Source organism: Bos grunniens, chromosome 18 (assembly GCF_055505025.1).
Source record: "Bos grunniens cultivar Pamir isolate PY7600 chromosome 18, Bosgru_T2T1.0, whole genome shotgun sequence".
Taxonomy (NCBI): Eukaryota; Metazoa; Chordata; class Mammalia; order Artiodactyla; family Bovidae; genus Bos; species Bos grunniens.
This window is the reverse complement of record NC_141182.1, coordinates 54,801,072-54,818,149: the sequence shown is the minus strand read 5'-3', so window position 1 is coordinate 54,818,149 and position 17,078 is coordinate 54,801,072. Positions and strand designations below refer to the sequence as shown.

At 45.1% G+C, this 17,078-nt stretch overlaps 1 non-coding gene across 1 annotated transcript; it reads right to left on the bottom strand.

Moving 5' to 3' along the window:
* Positions 1–2,217: 2,217 nt before the first annotated feature.
* Positions 2,218–2,290, bottom strand: TRNAQ-CUG (transfer RNA glutamine (anticodon CUG)). The gene has a single exon. It is a non-coding gene; the product is annotated as a tRNA-Gln (tRNA).
* Between the last annotated feature and the right edge of the window lie 14,788 nt (positions 2,291–17,078).

The following is a 17,078-nucleotide window of genomic DNA, read 5'->3' as shown; positions in this document are numbered from 1 at the left end:
CTTTCTTTTTTTTTTTTTAATATTTATTTATTTGGCTGCACCAGATCTTAGTTGGGACACATGGGAATCTAGTTCCCTAACCAGGGATCAAACCCAGGTCCCTGCATTGGGAGCTGGGAGTCTTAGCCACTGGACCACCAGGGAAGTCCCAGGAGCCTGGAATTCCTAAAGCACAGATCAACCTTGACACCCCCCTGATGGAAACCCTCCTAGGGCTCCTCAGTGCCCTTGGGTGAAAGTCCACAGTCCAGAATTACCTGGCCTGCATTCATTCAGCACACCCTCTCTGAGCAGCTACTCTGAGCCCCGCCCTGCATCGGTAATGCTGGGATACAGTGGGGAGGAGACAGGCCCCGCCCTGCCTTCATGGGACTCAAACCGCTGCGGGGGACACCGGTGTGAAACAAACCATTTCCCAGCCTGACAGGTGTTAGTCTGATGGCTGCTATGGGAGGCCAGGTGGAGTGAACCCAGCCCCCAGGGGGTTCCCCACTTCGATTATTCCCGAGGGGCTATTTCACAGTTTTTGCAGAATAGTGCCTCTGTTGTTTGTATCTTAAAGATCTGTTCTGTTATAAACAAGGTTCTCCTGTATAGCACGGGAAAGTATGTGCAATATCCTACGACAAAGCATAATGGAAATGAATGTGAAAAAGGACTTGAAAAAGAATGTCTAGGAGCGTCCCTGGGGGTGTGAAGAGTCCACCTGCCAATGCAGAAGACACAGGTTTCATCCCTGATCTGGGAGGATCCTGCATACCTCGCGGCAGCTGGGCCCATGTGCCACGACTGTTGAGCCTGTGTTCCAAAGCCAGGGAACCACAATTACTGAAGCCCGCGCGCCCTGGAGCCCGCGCACTGCAACTGGAGAGTAGCCCCTGCTCTCCATAACGAGAGAAAAGCCCTGGCAGCAACCACGACCCAACACAGCCAAAAAGTAAGAAATAAAATTATTTTTAAAAACTCTTACAAAAATAATGTCTATACACGTATCACTGAATCACTGTGCTGTACAGTAGAAATTAGTATTGCTAAACCAACTCTACTTCAGTAAAATAAATTGTTAAAAATTTGTCCTTTCAATCTAGTCTTTTTTCTTCCTTTGATGGGTTTCCCTGGGGCTACCTTAGGCTCACACCAAGCTACAAAATTCATGAAGTCCAGTTACTTTTTCCCCAACATGCATTAAAATAAATCACCTGGAGATCATCCCTAATGCTAGTCTGGGAACCCGGTGACCTGCACTCTGGAGATTAAGGGACACCTTCCTGAAGGGAGCCCATTGTAAGCTAAGACTTGCAAGATAAATGGAGTTAGACAAGGGTGGAGGGGAGCAACAGGTACAAAGGCCCAGAGGTGGCAGAAACAGGGAAAGAAGGCTGGTCAGGCTGCTGGCATCTTGACAGCTCAGCTGTGTGAGGCTGAGGGACTGGGTGACCTTAGAGGTTTCGAGTTTGATCTCAAAGGTCATACACAGTCACTGATGGGTTTGTTGTCATTGTCATTATTACTTGTAATTGCTATGCAATTCACATACCATAAAACTCACTTGTTTAAAGGGATCCATTCCAAGGTGTTTTTTTTATAAGAACTTTAAAAAATTATTTATTTGTGTTTGGCTGCACCAGGTCTTCGTTGCTTCAAGGGCTTTTCTCTTGCAGCAAGCAGGGGTTACTCTCTAGACGCAGCGCTCAGGCTTATCACTGCAGTAGCTTCTTTACTTTCAGAGCACCAACTCTAGGGCACTGGGCTTCAGTAGTCGAAGCACATGGGCTCCAGAGTGCAGGCTCAGTAGCTGTGGCACAAGGGTTTTGCTGCCCCGAGGCATGTGGGATCTTCCCCAACAAGGGATGGAACCGATGTCTCCTGCTTTGCAAGGCAGATTCTTAACCACTGGACCACCAGGGAAGCTGCTCCATGGTTTATTGTATATTCATTCACAGGCTTGTGCTACTGTCACCACTATCTAGTTCCAGAACATTTCCATCATTCCAACAAGAAACCCTATATCATTAGCAGTCCCTTCCTATCCCCCACCCTCCTCACCAACCCTAGGCAACCACTAATCTGTTTTCTGTCTCTACCAATTTGTCCATTCTGGACCTCTCGTATAAATGAAATCCTAGCATATATGGCCTCTGTGTCTGGCTTCTTTCACTTTGCATAATGTTTTCTTTTTATTTTTTTAGCTCTGCCTCATGGCTTATGGGAACTTAGTTCCCTGACCAGGGATTGAACCTGGAACCTTGGCAATCAGAGTGCAGAGTCCTAACCACTGGACCACTAGGGAATTCCGAGCACAATGTTTTCAAAGTTCACCTATGCTGTAGCGTGAATCAGAATTTCATTATTTACTATGGCTGAATAATATTCCACTGTAGGGTCTCCCAAGGTAATAGAAATAAAAGCAAAAATAAACAAATGGGACCTAATCAAACTTACAAGCTTTTGTACAACAAAGGAAACCGTAAACAAAATAAAAAGACAACCTCTGGATTGGGTGGAGAAGGAAACTGCAACCTACTTCAGTATTCTTGCCTGGAAAATCCTATGGACAGAGGAGCCTGCTGAGCTATTACGGTCCAAGGGGTCAAAAAAGAGCTGGGCGTGACTTAGCAACTAAACAACAACACGGATTGGGAGAAAATATTCAGAAATGATGCAACTGAGAAGGGCTTAACTTCCAAAATATACGAACGGCTCATACAACTTGAAAACAAAAAAACAAACCTATCAAAAAATAGACAGAAGACCTACATAGCATTTCTCCAAAGAAGATACAGATGGCCAACAAGCACATGAAGAGATGTTCAACATCACTACACATTATCAGAGAAATGCAAATCAAGCCTACATGGAGGTATCACCTCACGCTGGTTAGAATGGCCATCATTAAAAGTCTACAAATAATAAATGCTGGAGAGGGTGTGGAGACAGAGAAATCCCCTCACATACACACTGTTGGTGGGAATATAAATTGGTGCAGCCACTATGGAGAACAGTATGGAGGTTCTTAAAAAAACTAAAAAAAAAAAAAAACACAAAAACTAAAAATAGAGTTCCCTTATGATCCAGCAATCCCACTCCTGGGCCTATATCTGGAAAAAACTCTAATTTGAAAAGATACATGTACCCTCATGTTCATAGCATCACTATTGACAAACAACCTAAGTGTCCATCCAAAGATGAATAGATAAAGAAGACGTGGTACATATATACAATGAAACAGTGTGTGCACGCTCAGGCACTCACTTGTGTCCAACTCTGTAACCTCATGGACTATAGCTAGCCAGGCTTCTTTGTCCATGGGATTTCACAGGCAAGAATACTGGAGTGGGTTGCCATTTCCTCCTCCAGAGGATGTTCCTGATCCAGGAATTGAACCCATGTCTCCTGCCTCTCCTGCATCAGCAGGCGGAAACTTTACTACTGAGCCACCTGGGAAACCCACAGTGGAATAATACTTAGCTATAAAAAGAATTAAATAATGACATTTGCAGTAATATAGTTGGACCTAGAGATTATTATACTAAGTGGAGTAAGTCAGAGACAAATGTCATATGACATCACTTATATGTGGAGTGTAAAGTATATGATACAAAGGACCTTATTTACAAAACAGATTCACAGACATAGAAAACAAACTCATTGTTCCCCAAAGGGAAAAGACAGGGAGGGATAAATTAGGAGTTTGGGATTAGCAGATACAATAATGCTAATTTTATACTATATATAAAATAGATAAACAACAAAGGCCTACTGTGTGGCCCAGAGAACTATATTAAATATCATATAATAAACTATAATGGAAAGAATACATACATATATATATGTGCATGTGTGCTAAGTCACTTTAGTCATGTCCGATTCTTTGCAACCCTATGGACTGTAGCCTGCCAGGCTCCTCTGTCCATGTGATTCTCCCTGCAAGAGTACTAGAGTGGGTTGCCACGCCCTCCTCCAGGGGATCTTCCTGACCCAGGGGTCGAATCTGTGTCTCTTATGTCTTCTGCATTGGCAGGCAGGTTCTTTACCATTAGCACCACTTGGGAAGCCCATATATATACACACACACATATAACTAAATCCCTGCTGTATACCTGAAACTAACACAACATTGTAAATCAACTTTATTTCAATTAAAAAAAAATTCCACTATTGGCATATACCACCTTTGGTTTAGGGCTTCCCTGGAAGCTCAGCTAGTAAAGAATCCACCCGTAATACAGGAGACCCGGCTTTGATTTCTGGGTCAGAAAGATCAGCTGGAGAAGGGATAGGCTACCCACTCCAGTATTCTTGGGCTTCCCTGCTGGCTCAGCTGGTAAAGAATCCGCCTGCAATGCGGGAGGACCTGGGTTTGATCCCTGGGTCAATTTACTCCAGAATTCTGGCCTGGAGAATGGACTGTATAGTCCATGGGGTCACAAAGAGTCGGACACAACTGAGCGACTTTCACTTGACCTTTGGTTTATCCATTCATCAGTGGACAGATATTTAGGTTGTTTCTGCTTTCGGCTGCTGTGAATAATTCTGCTTTGAACCTTGGTGTATAAGGGTTTGTATGGACATAGATTTTCCTATCTCTTGGGTATCTGCTGGGAGCGGGATGAATGGTTTGTTTTGCTGATTTGTTTTTCACCAGATATAAGATCAAACAACGGAAGACAAGCAAGAAGGGTAAAAAGAACTCCTCTTTCCTAGGTTTGTCAGTCAATAGTATTTGGCCACATGTGTTTTATCTCTTTTCTGAGTATTTGAGAGTCAGTGGCAAACATCCTGTCCCTTGGTCCCTATAAATACTTCAGCATGGAGCTACAGAACAAAAACATTCTCTTCAAAAGCCCCAGGACAGTCATCAACATCAGGAAATGTAACACTGATACAACAGTACAATTGTTTAATCCACAAATTCAAATCTCTCGCCTCACTTCAATAACGTCCTTTATAGCTATGTTTTCCGCCAGTACAGGGTCCCATCCTGGATTGTGCAATGGACTGAGTCATGTCACTGAAAAATCTTAGGAAGGAAGGCATTTGATCAGCCTTACCCCTTCTTTGCCTCCCGTTGGCTGACTGGGGAGACAAGGGAGAAGCTGGTGCTCACAGTCAGAGACAGAAATTCAGGCATCAGATGGATCTCAGTTCAAATCTTTCTCAGTCATTCGGTAACCTTGACCTTGGGCAACTGTGACCCTGAGGCGGTCTGAGCCTCAGTTGTCTCATGGGGAAAATGGAACTAAGCCCTAGGCTCCCTGGGAGGACCGGCGGTGTACCAAGCACAGACCCAGCACATCAGGTGGAGTCAGTCCCCCACCCCCATCCCGTCATGGCCATTCAGCCCTGTCAATTTCCAGGACCAGAGCAGCGCCAAGTGCTGCAGCTCTTCAGACAAGGTTGCTTTTCAGATCCTTACAACAAACACCCATGTAAGCAGATAGTTTTATCACTATAGAAGTGAGTCATTCTTTTTTTTTTTTTTTTCGGTCATGCTGCATGCAGGATCTTATTTCCCAGATCAGGGATCAAACCTGCACCCCCTGCAGTGGCAGCAAGGAGTTTTTTTTTAACCACTGGACCACCAGGAAAGTCACAGAAGTGAGCAAGGTATCATAGAAGACGTGTCTTAAGTCTGTGTAGGATGATGTAACAGAAGACCATAGACCAGGTAACTTATAAACAACAGACTCTTTTTTTTCCTTATAGTTTTGGAGGCTGGGAAATCCAAGATCAAGGTGCTGGCTGACTCAGTGGCTGGTGAAGTCCTGCTCCCTGGCTCACAAACAGCCACCTTCCTGCCACGTGCCCACAGGGCAGAAGGAGTAAGGGGACCCTAGGGGGTCTCTTTTCTAAGGGAATTTATTTTATTCATGAGAACCCCCACTGTCGTGACTTACTCACTTCCCAAAGGCCCTGTCTCTGTATAACATCACACTGGAGATTAGGTTTCAAGATATAGATCTGTGGGACGAAGGGGGAACATAAACATTCAGTCTACAGCAGAAGGAAACTGAGGCACAGAGAGGTAAAGTCAGTCCCCTTCGGTCACCCAGCTAGTTCACAGCAGAACCAAGATTAATACCCAGACACTACTGCTCACCGTGCTGCCTGCTAAGTCTCTTTAGTTGTGTCTGACCCTTTGTGACCCCGTGGACTGTAGTCCACCAAGCTCCTCTGTCCATGGGATTCTCTAGGCAAGAAGACTATAGTGGTTTGCCATCCCCTCCTCCAGGGGATCTTCCCAACCTGGGGATGGAACCTGCATCTGCCATGACTCTTACATTGCAGGTGGATTCTTTACCACTGAGCCATGGGGGAAGCCCAACCACTCACCACCCCCATACATATGGTTCTTGTGAGTCTAAGACAAGAGATAATGGTGACACCTGGACCAGGGTGGAAGCTTCTAGAGACAGGAGGACTGACCCACAGGGAGGCAGAAGGGTGACTGCCTGGGAGGTGGGCTAAGAAAGTGGGAGGGGTGGACTACTGGAGAAGAAACACTTCCTCACAGGAGATGGGAGAAATAAACAAGAGGCAGGGAAGCAGGAATCAGCCCGATCCTAAAGTAAGAGGGGCGTCATCAGTGATAATGGGTGGAGGTGGGGCTGGGGACTTGAGATAAAGCAGCCCTGAAAGAGATCAAAGGGACCCACAGAAAGAAGTGAAGATTAAAATCAGAAAACAGGAACGTGGGGCATATGAAGCAACTGGACAACGGGAATCAGACTTTCACTAATGGGAAAAAAGCAGAAATAGGAAGGGACCGCTCTTCTTTGATGCTGGGAAAGACTGAAGGCAAAAGAAGTGGGTGGCAGAGGATAAGATGGCATCCTGAGATGAGATGAGATGTTGAGGTGGCATCACCGACCCAGTGAACTGAATTTGAACAAACTCCAGGAGACAGTGAAAGACAGGGAAGCCTGGCATGCTGCCATCCATGGGGTCACAAAGAGATGTGAGTGTTGAACCATAAAGAAGGCTGAGCACTGAAGAATTGATGCTTTTGAACTGTGGTGCTAAAGAAGACTCTTGAGAGTCCCTTGGACAGCAAGGAGATCAAGCCAGTCAATCCTCAAGGAAATCAACCCTGAATATTCATTGGAAGGACTGATGCTGAAACTCCAATACTTTGGCCACTTGATGCATAGAACTGACTCCTTGGAAAAGACCGTGATGCTGGGAAAGATTGAGGGCAGGAGGAGAAGAAGGTGACAGAGGATGAAATGATTGGATGGCCTCACTGACTCAGCGCACATGAGTTTGAGCAAAGTACAGTGAAGGATGGGAAAGCCTGGCATGCTGCAGTCCATGGGGTCACAGTCAGATATGACTGACTGAACAACAACAGCAAACTCTTCTCTACTTTGAGGCTGCCCTTCTTCCTCCCTCCTGTATCCAGGCCCTTTGCCGTGTGCTTTTGGAGCTCCTCCCATCAAGAGACAGAGTTTTTTCCCTATCCCCTGAACTGAAACATACAACTTGTTTTCATCAGTAGATTGCAGATTAAGCCTTAAGAGGCTCTGAGTATTTCTCTTCTCTCTCCTTGCTGTGAGAACATGCCTAGGCTAGCTTGCTGGAGGGATGTGAGGGAAAGGTAAAGAAGAAGTGAGTCATCCTAGTTGAAGTCATTTGAAACCAGCCAGCCTCTGGTTAACCTGCCAGAAGATGATGGCAGATTCATGAATGAGCCCAGCCAAGGTCAGTGAAGCCTGGCCCAGATTAGCAGAACTGTCCAGATGACCCAGATAACATATATATATAAAAAAGTTGTTCTTTTAAGCTACTAAATTTCAAGATGATTTCTTACACAGCTGTAGCTAGCTGATACAGAGGAGAGGCTGAACGCTAGGATAAACATGTGGGCATCCTCGATGACTATTTTTGTGTTCATTGAAAGACAAAGGAAATCCAAAATTCTCTCTTATCTTGAAATAAGTTTCAAGTCTTCCTTTGAAACTTATTCCAAATCCAGCTCACAGCTCGCTACTAATAATAACAAAACATACCTTTTCCAGGGATATGATGTTAACATTTTAAGAAGGAAAGAATGACATGGCCAAAGAATAACAGCTTTGGAACTGAGGCCACGTATTAGCTGAGAACCACTTTTATCACTGAAATTAAGAACAATGGCGTGAATTTCAGAGGGACTATGATCTTGTTGAAATGAGGTGAGAAGTTCTGGTGGAAATGAGAGAAGAAGCCACCCATGTCACCTGTGCAAAGATGGCAAATTATTTTTTTTTACGTCGTTTCTTCTTTTCTGGACTCCACTTGGAGAAACTACAAGGACTTAGGTAAGGAAGGGATGGTATTTGTGAGCCTGGATTTTCCTGTTAGGAAAAACGGGTGCCTGGGTGGCTGCAGACATAGGACACACTTAGATTTTGTTTCCTTCATTGAAAAAGTTGCACTTTGGAATCCTGGAGCCTTGTGTCCCAAACGGATGTGGCGAGACAGAGCATGGACCCATCTGCCAGGCTGGGCTGGCCCTGCTTGTGCTCAGAAAACCCATCTTGTGAAGTCTGGACACTTCTCATGTTTGAAAGAAAAAAAACAAGACAAAAATCCACCCCTAAAGAATTTTAAGTAGAGGAAGCTGAGATAACCTGGAACACATTCCTAAATCCCCCACCCTCCTTCCTGCCCACCCTCCCCCTCACTCCCCGCACGCAGTCGTAACTCATTCAATAGATTTTAACGGTAGCTTCTTCTTTTCAGGAGAATGTCATTACAGTCTTAAAGGATTTCTTCTTTTTACTGAAGAGTAAGTTGATTCACAATGTTAGTTTCTGCTATATAGCAAAATGGTTCTGTCATTTATACATTCTTTTTATACTGTTTTTTCATTATGAGTTATCTCAGGATATTGAATAGCGTTCCCTGTGCTATACAGCAGGACCTTGTTGTTTATCCAGCCTATATGTGATAGTTTGCATCTGCTAACCCCAAACTCCCAAGCCTTCCCTCTCCCACTCCCCTCCCCTTGGCAACCACAAGTCTTTCTCTATGTCCATGAGTCTTTTTCTGTTTCACAGATAGGTTCACAAGTTCATTGCGTCATATTTTAGATTCCACATGAAAGTGATATCATATGGTATTCGTCTTTGTTTGATTTACTTCACTTTTTTATATGATACTCTCTAGATCCACCCACGGTGCTGCAAATGGCATTATTTCGTTCTTGTTCTATGGCTGAATACTATCTCATTGTGCATATTTACCCCATCGTCTTTATCCATTCATCTGTCAGTGGACATTTAGATTGCTTATACGTCTTAGCTATTGTAAATAGTGCTGCTATGAACATTAGGGTGCACTTTCTGAATTACGGCTTTCTCCAAATATATGCCCAGGAGAGGTCATATGGCAATTCTCGCTTTAGTTTTTTGAGGACCCTCCATGCTGTTTTCCACCATAGTGGCATTGCAGCTTCTTTCTGAAGTCAGAGAACATGACATTGAAGAGAGCAGGCTCTGGAATGAGGCCTCCAGGTTCATACCCCAGCTCTGCCACCTACTGGCTCTGCATCTTGAGCAAGTTGGTCTCCTCTCTGTCCCTCAGGTTCCTCGTGGGTACAGTGGGCATAGCAGCAAACCCTCGCTCAACTGGGGAGTGAATGTGAAGGGCCTAGTACACTGGTGAAAAAAAAGAAAATGAAAGTCTGTTTAAATCGTATCCAACTGTTTGCTACCCTATGGACAGTAGCCCGCCAGGCTCCTCTGTCCATGGAATTTGCCAGGCCAGAATACTGGAGTGGGTTGCTATTTCCTTCTCCAGGTAATCTTCCCGACTCAGGGATAGAACTCGTGTCTCCTGCTTGGCAGGTGGATTCTTTACCACTGAGCCACCAGGGAAGCCCTGGTGCCTTTACATTATTACTAGAAGGTCCTGTTAGGTACTGAAGACCTGGTGACCAAAATCAGCACGGCCCCCATCCTCACAGAATGAGCAGAGGAGACACATACTTAGTCATTAGTTACACAGTGAGGGATTTTATTACAATTAAAGTCAGAGTCGTCATCTTTCACCATCTCCATACCGACCACTTGAGTCCAGGCTGTGGTCATCTGTGACACAGTCAACTGCTGGGAAACATTTTTCCAGGAGAAGGGCAGAATCAGACACCAACATCCCTGGAGGAATGCTGGTGGGAAGCAGGATGCTCACAAGGTCTCAGAGCATTACCTCTCAGACTGCTGGCTGCAAAGAAGTTGCCTTTACTACAGAGGGAGCTAACTATCACCCCCTACACACCTTCAGGCAAGAGAGTAGTAGCTAAATCTGTCCGCAATATTATGACCCTTCTTCCCACCAAGAGTGGAGGGGTCCCATTTTCCTTTTAGAAAGGATTGCAGCAGCTGGTGTGGGACGAGATTGTGCAGGAAGAGGGGAGAAGGAGGGGGAGAAGAATTAGAAGGAGGAGCAGTAGAAGTAACAGAAAAGGAATGATGAAGGAAGAAAAGAAGGTGAAAAAGAAAAAAGAACAGGATGGAACCCAGGAGATGGGGGACTGGTAATGAATGGGAAGTTGCAGAGGCTTGTGCTCTGGTACTGGGCAATGAAGAGGTTCCCAAATGAGAGCTTCAGTCTGCACAGGGAAGTGAGGGACGTGGCCACCAGCTGGATGAGAGGGCTGGGTGGGTGGGAGGCCTGAAAGGGAACAGGTCGAATTGCAATGGGACAGAAAGCCAGCTCGCCAGAGACACAGAGAGAACATCCTGCGCCCCCTTGAGGTCTGTGATTTCCCCGGTTCGGGTTAACCCTGCCGGGCCGGCTGGGCAGTTTCCTCCTGCTACGTTGTTCAGCTGGCTTGGAGAAGGCAGATGGCTGGAGTTTGGCCAGGTGCGTACTTCAGAGGATGAGAGGGGCAAGGGCTTCGAGAATGCTCAAAGGAAGTGAATTCAAGGGATGAATGTGAGGACAGGAAAGTGAGGAAGGCAGGAAGGAGAGACGTGTGGCCAGGGTGGACCTCTCACACCTTCTGGAGAGCATCTTGTTTTTTTAATATTTATTTGTTTGGCTGCGCCAGGTCTTAGTTTCGGCACGTGGAATCTTCCATCTTCCTTGCAACATGTGGGATCTTTAGTTGCAGCATCTAGTTCCCTGACTGGGGATCAAACCCGCCCCCTACCCCTGTATTGGGAGCAAGGAATCTTAGCCACTGGACCACCAGGGCAGTCCTCAGAAAGCGTCTTTTCCCTTCACTTCACTGGGGCTTGATTTTTCATGGTTTTCCTTCCACTTCTCTGGTTCCTCTTTTTTCAGCAACCTCACTGATCAACTTCTCCTCAAATGCCTGCACTTTTCTGAGTGTAAATCTAGGCACCCCTTCCCCACCTTGACTCTCCTTTTCTGCCCAGGCTTCCAGAGGTTCAGTGACTAGCTAACATTTCTGATCCCAGTATCAGAAGCACTGTTGAGAACAGTTGAAAGGATCAGGTCGGTGGTCTTCATGCAAGTCAGGCAGTGGTGGGAGGTAGAGAGGGCTATAGAGGCAGCTTTATCTATCAATGGCCAAGGAAGAACGTGGTGAGGACTTGACTTCTCTTTTAAAAAACATATTTATTTACTGAATATATTTGGCTGCCCTGGGTCTTAGTTATAGCATGCAGAATCTGCAGTGTGGCATGTGAACTTTTAGATTCTGCACGTGGGATCTAGTTCCCTGACCAGCGATCGAACCTGGGCTGCCTGCATTGGGAACACGGAGTCTTAGCCACTGGACCACCAGGGAAGTCCCAGGATTTGACTTCTGAGATGGGCAGGTTTTCCTACAGTCACAGTAGTGATTCCCAAACTTGTCTGCATACTGTGATCACCTAGGGAAGTTTTAAAACCGAACAATGACTGGATCACGGGCTTGTCAATTAATTCATAATCTCCAGGCATGAGATACTGCACTTACTCTCATGTATGGGACTGGTTGTGTAAAATTGGGTCACACCAAGGGGAGAAACTACTGGAAGACGCTGTGTGCCACCCCTAAGAGGTATATTCTTTGCAATTATGTGTGATCAACCTTGTTAGTCACTCAGTTGTGTCTGACTCTTTTCGACTCATGGATTGGAGCCCACCAGGCTCCTCTGTCTATGGAATTTTCCAGGCAAGAATACTGGAGAGGGTAGCCATTCTCTTCTCCAGGGTATCTTCCTGACCCAGGGATCGAACCTGGGTCTGCTGCATTGCAGGAAGATTCTTTATCATCCGAGCCACCAGGGAAGCCCTTAGGACAAACTTGCTGCTGCTGCTGCTGCTCTAAGTCGATTCAGTCGTGTCCGACTCTGTACGACCCCATAGACGGCAGCCCAGCAGGCTCCCTCGTCCCTGGGATTCTCCAGGCAAGAACACTGCAGTGGGTTGCCATTTCCTTCTCCAATACATGAAAGTGAAAAGTGAAAGTGAAGTCGCTCAGTTGTGTCAGATTCTTCACAACCCCATGGACTGCAGCCTACCAGGCTCCTCCATCCATGGGATTTTCCAGGCAAGAGTACTGGAGTGAGTTGCCATTGCCTTCTCCAAGCCTTAAGACAGCTCTAACTGTTACTTGGAATATTATTCATATTAAGGTGAGAATTTGAAGGATGATTGGGAAATCTGAATATGGACTATATATTACATTAAAATTGCTAAACAAATCAATGTTTTGTGGATTTCTCTTCTAGCCAAGCCTAACCCAGAACCATATATGGAAGGGAATTCTGAGAAATGTGGCTGCAGGTTAGCTAAACTGTCACAATATGAAGCCACTGCAGGCCCAGAGGGACATTTTTGTAAATGTCCATCTGATTGTGTCTCTCCCTGCATATAACACTGCAGTGGATTCTAATGATTTCACATAATATCCAAACTTCTTCCCAGAGCCCACCAGGCTCTGGGTGGACCTCATCTGCTTCTTTAACCTCGTCAGTACCCCTGTGTTGCTTGCTGTGGCCACACTAGTCCTCTCTGACAGTTTCTTTTTTGACTGTGTTTTGCAGCATATGGGATCTTATGCTGCAGTCCCCAGACTGGGGATGGAACCAGTGCCCTCTGCAGTGGAAGCACGGAGTCTTAACCACTGGACTGCCAGGGAAGTCCTCTAGTCCTTTTTGAGCTCCTCAGACCTCTACTTGGTATCATGATCTTTGTACCTGACACTCCCTTTGCCTGGAATTTTTGCTCTAGACCTCTCCTTGACCATCTGACTCTTAACTTTGAGCTCTCAATTCAAATGCCACCTCTTCCTAGAAGTCTTCCTGGATCATGCTAAGGCAGTGCTTCTCAAAATTCAAGGTGTACATGAATCCCATGGGAATTTTGCTATTAAATTCAAGACCTCCTGCCTTAAGAGAACTGGGATAGGGCCTGGCCTTCTGCATTTCTAACAAACTGGTGGAGCTCCTGGTCTGGGGACTGTGCTTTGAAAATCCAGCTTCTTAAGCATCCAGATCCTCTCCATCACATCATTGTGTTCAATTCTTTCACAGCTCTCATCTCCCTTTGGAATTAACTTGTTATTTCTTTCTTAACCCATCTCTCCCCCTTTTTTGGTACCTCTTTCAAAGCACAGCACCCAAAAGACTGTCAAGGATTGAGAGGAAATAAAAGGAATTACTTGAATTGTTCCAGAGCCCAAAATCTTGGTTCCACAGCTGCACCCCCAAATCTAAAAAAAATGTTGAGCTACAAATGTTTAAACATTGTAATACAGTTTAAAAATCAAATATATCTATATTATAAAGAATAAAATGAGTGGGCCCACCATAAGGGAAAAAAATCCATTTCCTCTGCACTTCTCTTATGGGCCCTTCTCCATCTCAATTCATTTCCCTCACCCCTCAGGAGTAACTACTTTGTTAAATTTTGTGTTTCTCTTTCCTTTGCTTTTAAAAAGCCCAATTCACTTTATTTGTATGGCACCCCACTCCAGTACTCTTGCCTGGAAAATTCCATGGGTGGAGGAGCCTGGTGGGCTGCAGTCTGTAGGGTCGCTAAGAGTCGGACATGACTGAGAGACTTCACTTTCACTTTCCTGCATTGGAGAAGGAAATGACAACCCACTCCAGTGTTCTTGCCTGGAGAATCCCAGGGACGGGGGAGCCTGGTGGGCTGCCGTCTATGGGGTCGCACAGAGTCGGACCCGACTGAAGCGACTTAGCAGCAGCAGCAGCAAACTGTATATTGTGTATTTTGGCCTATGTTTTGAAACTTTATAAGTAAATGGAAGCACATCTGTACTGTAGTAATTGAAAATGATCGTCACTGCTATAAAATATTCCATTGAATAACTATACAACACCACAAGTTATTCAGAAGAACATTTTTTCTTTTTCCCAACCTTTTGATTTTGAAGTAATTTTAGGTTGAAAAGATTTTTAGATTTACAAAATGTTGGAAAGACATACACCTCCATAGACCCCTCACCCAGATTTCTCTAATGTCAGCTCTGACGTTACCAGAGTACATTTGTCAGAAACATGAAATCAACACTAATCCACTAGTATTAACTGAATTTCGGTTTTTGAGATTTCACTCGCTTTTCTATTAATGTCCTTTTTCTGTTCCAGAAATCATCCAATCCAAGTTGATTTTTTATTTTTTGGTTATTAGACATTACTGCTCATGACTCTTCTTATGTCCATCTCAAATGCATATGAACCAGAGCTTCTCTACAGTCAATCCCTGCATTGCTGGGGCATGGGACACACTACATCTTTAACATTTTTTTGGCTGTGTTGGGTCTTCGTTACTGCATGTGGGCTTTCTATAGTTGGGGTGAGTGGGGGCTATTCTCTAGTTGCGGTACATGGACTTCTCATTGCAGTGGCTTCTAGCTTCAGGTATAAGGGCTTCAGTAGTTGCAGTGCATAGGCTCAGTTGCCCTGCAGCATGTGGGTTTCCCAGACCAAGAATCAAACCTGTGTCCTCTGCATTGCAAGGATAGATTCTTAACCACTGGAGCACAAGGGAAGTCCTATGCTTTAAATTTTCTTCAGTATCTCCAACTTGTTATCCAATGTGAATACCAATTTTACCCATGCCCAGCACTGTGCAAGTTCCCCTTGCTATGCCTGACAGAAAAAAATGTTTAATTTTGCCGAACTGGTGGGTGTGACCTAATATTTGTGGCTTTAATTTGCATTAAAATCTTGCTATTGTTAGGTCATTTTTCCTATTTTCCCTCTTGTATGAAATGCCTCCACATACCTTTATTAATTGGGTTGTCACATTAATTTTCAGTCTTTTAAAATAATTTCTGAATGCTCTTTTTGGTGTTGTGTGTTGCAAGGAACTTCTCTGGTCATAAATTGATTGGTATTTGTCAAAGGACAAAAAAAAAAAAATGTCATTTTCATTCAGGACCTTACGGCTTGTTCTTAAAACTCCCATCTACTCATTGACCAGGGTACTCATTTTCTTCCATCAGGAGGAGAGATCATACTGCTGAAACTCAGTATTTTTTAATGTTTGCTAAGTAAACAAAGAAACCCTCCTAAATTAAAGGCAGATGCTTAATGCCTGTCTTTGCATAACCTACAAGGTCCTACATGACCTGCCCCGAGTTTACTCTTTGCTTACATGGTTCAAACCACAGTGGTCTCTGAAGGTGGATCCCACATCTTCCTACCTCAGGGCCTTTGCACTTGCTCCTCCCCCCCAGATAGTTTTACTTTGTCTGCACCATGCAGCATCCTAGATTTTGGTTCCCGACCAGTGATTGAACCTGGGCCCCCTGCCAGGGAAGCTCAGAATCTTAACCACTGGACCACCAGGGAAGGTGAGTACTCTGCCCTCCCCCACCCAGTCCATATTTTTATACCTCCCTTCCTTACCGCCTTCCAGTTTCTGCTCAGTGTAACCTTGCCAGAGAGGCTTTTACTGACCTGTACAAAATAGCATCTTCTGACACAGTGTAGTGTCCTTCCTTACATTAAAAAAAAAAAAGTATAACCACATTGTATTCTAAATGTCTTTGCCTGCCCCCACTAAAGATATGCCTGCTGTTTGGTACCTAAGCCATACGTTTGGCTACATGGAACCCTTGAAACGTGGCTAGTCTTAATTGAGATGTCCTGTCAATGTAAAACATGTGCCAGATTTTAAAGAGTCACCCCCAAGGCAAATTATCTTTTAAAACTTTTTGTACTGGTTACATGTTGAAATAACATTTAGGGTTAAATTGTATTATTAATTTCCCACTTTTTTCTAACTTTGAAAAATATGGCCACTAGAAAACAGAAAGTTATGTGGCTGGCATTTAGTGCTTGTATTATATTTCTATCAGACAGTGCTTCTCTAGAACATAAGCCAGAGCAGGGCTGTTTGACTCATACACTGTGGTATATCAGAACAGAAGCTCAATAAATATTTGCTGAATGAAGGAATCCAAAGATGGAATGCCAGTCCTTTTCCTCTCCTCTCTGTTCTACCTACCCCAGGGATCACATTTTTTAAAAACATCAGAACTTTACTATAATTTACATGAAAGTCGCCCATGTAAAGTGTACAACATAAGGATTTTTAGTAAAGTCATCACGTTGTGCAGTCACCCCCTACAACCTACTTTCAAAATACTTCCATCATCCCAAGCAGATCCTCTTAGAGTTTAGAAACTTAGCCTCCATCCCCACCACCCAGGCAACCACGAATCTGATGTCTCTATAGGTTTTCAGCGCACAATTTCTAAGGAATTAAATTCCCGTCTAAGTCGTTCCAGGGTTCAAAATTCTTGACCGATCATCAACCACCCCGACTCCCAAGCCAGTGCTGCTCCCGGTTTCCTCCTCTTTCCTGGTCCCGAAACATAGCTCAGCTCAGAGCCCGATCTACAGACGGCTCAGGATTTGGCTTTAAAAAGGCAGAGGAGATCGTGTCCCGCTTCGTGCTTCTCCAGCCCCACGTCTTCCCAACCCCCTGGCAGGCAGAGCTCGGTGGCCCCTAGGGAGCACAGGGGCTGCCTCGAGGGTCCCACGACGCTGCGAGGGACCCTTGCTCTCACACCGACCACCCACCTCCGCCCCCACCCCTACCCCCACCCCGCAACACCCTGAGGCTGCAGCTTAGAGCGGCCCGCGGGGAGCCGGAGTTCCCCA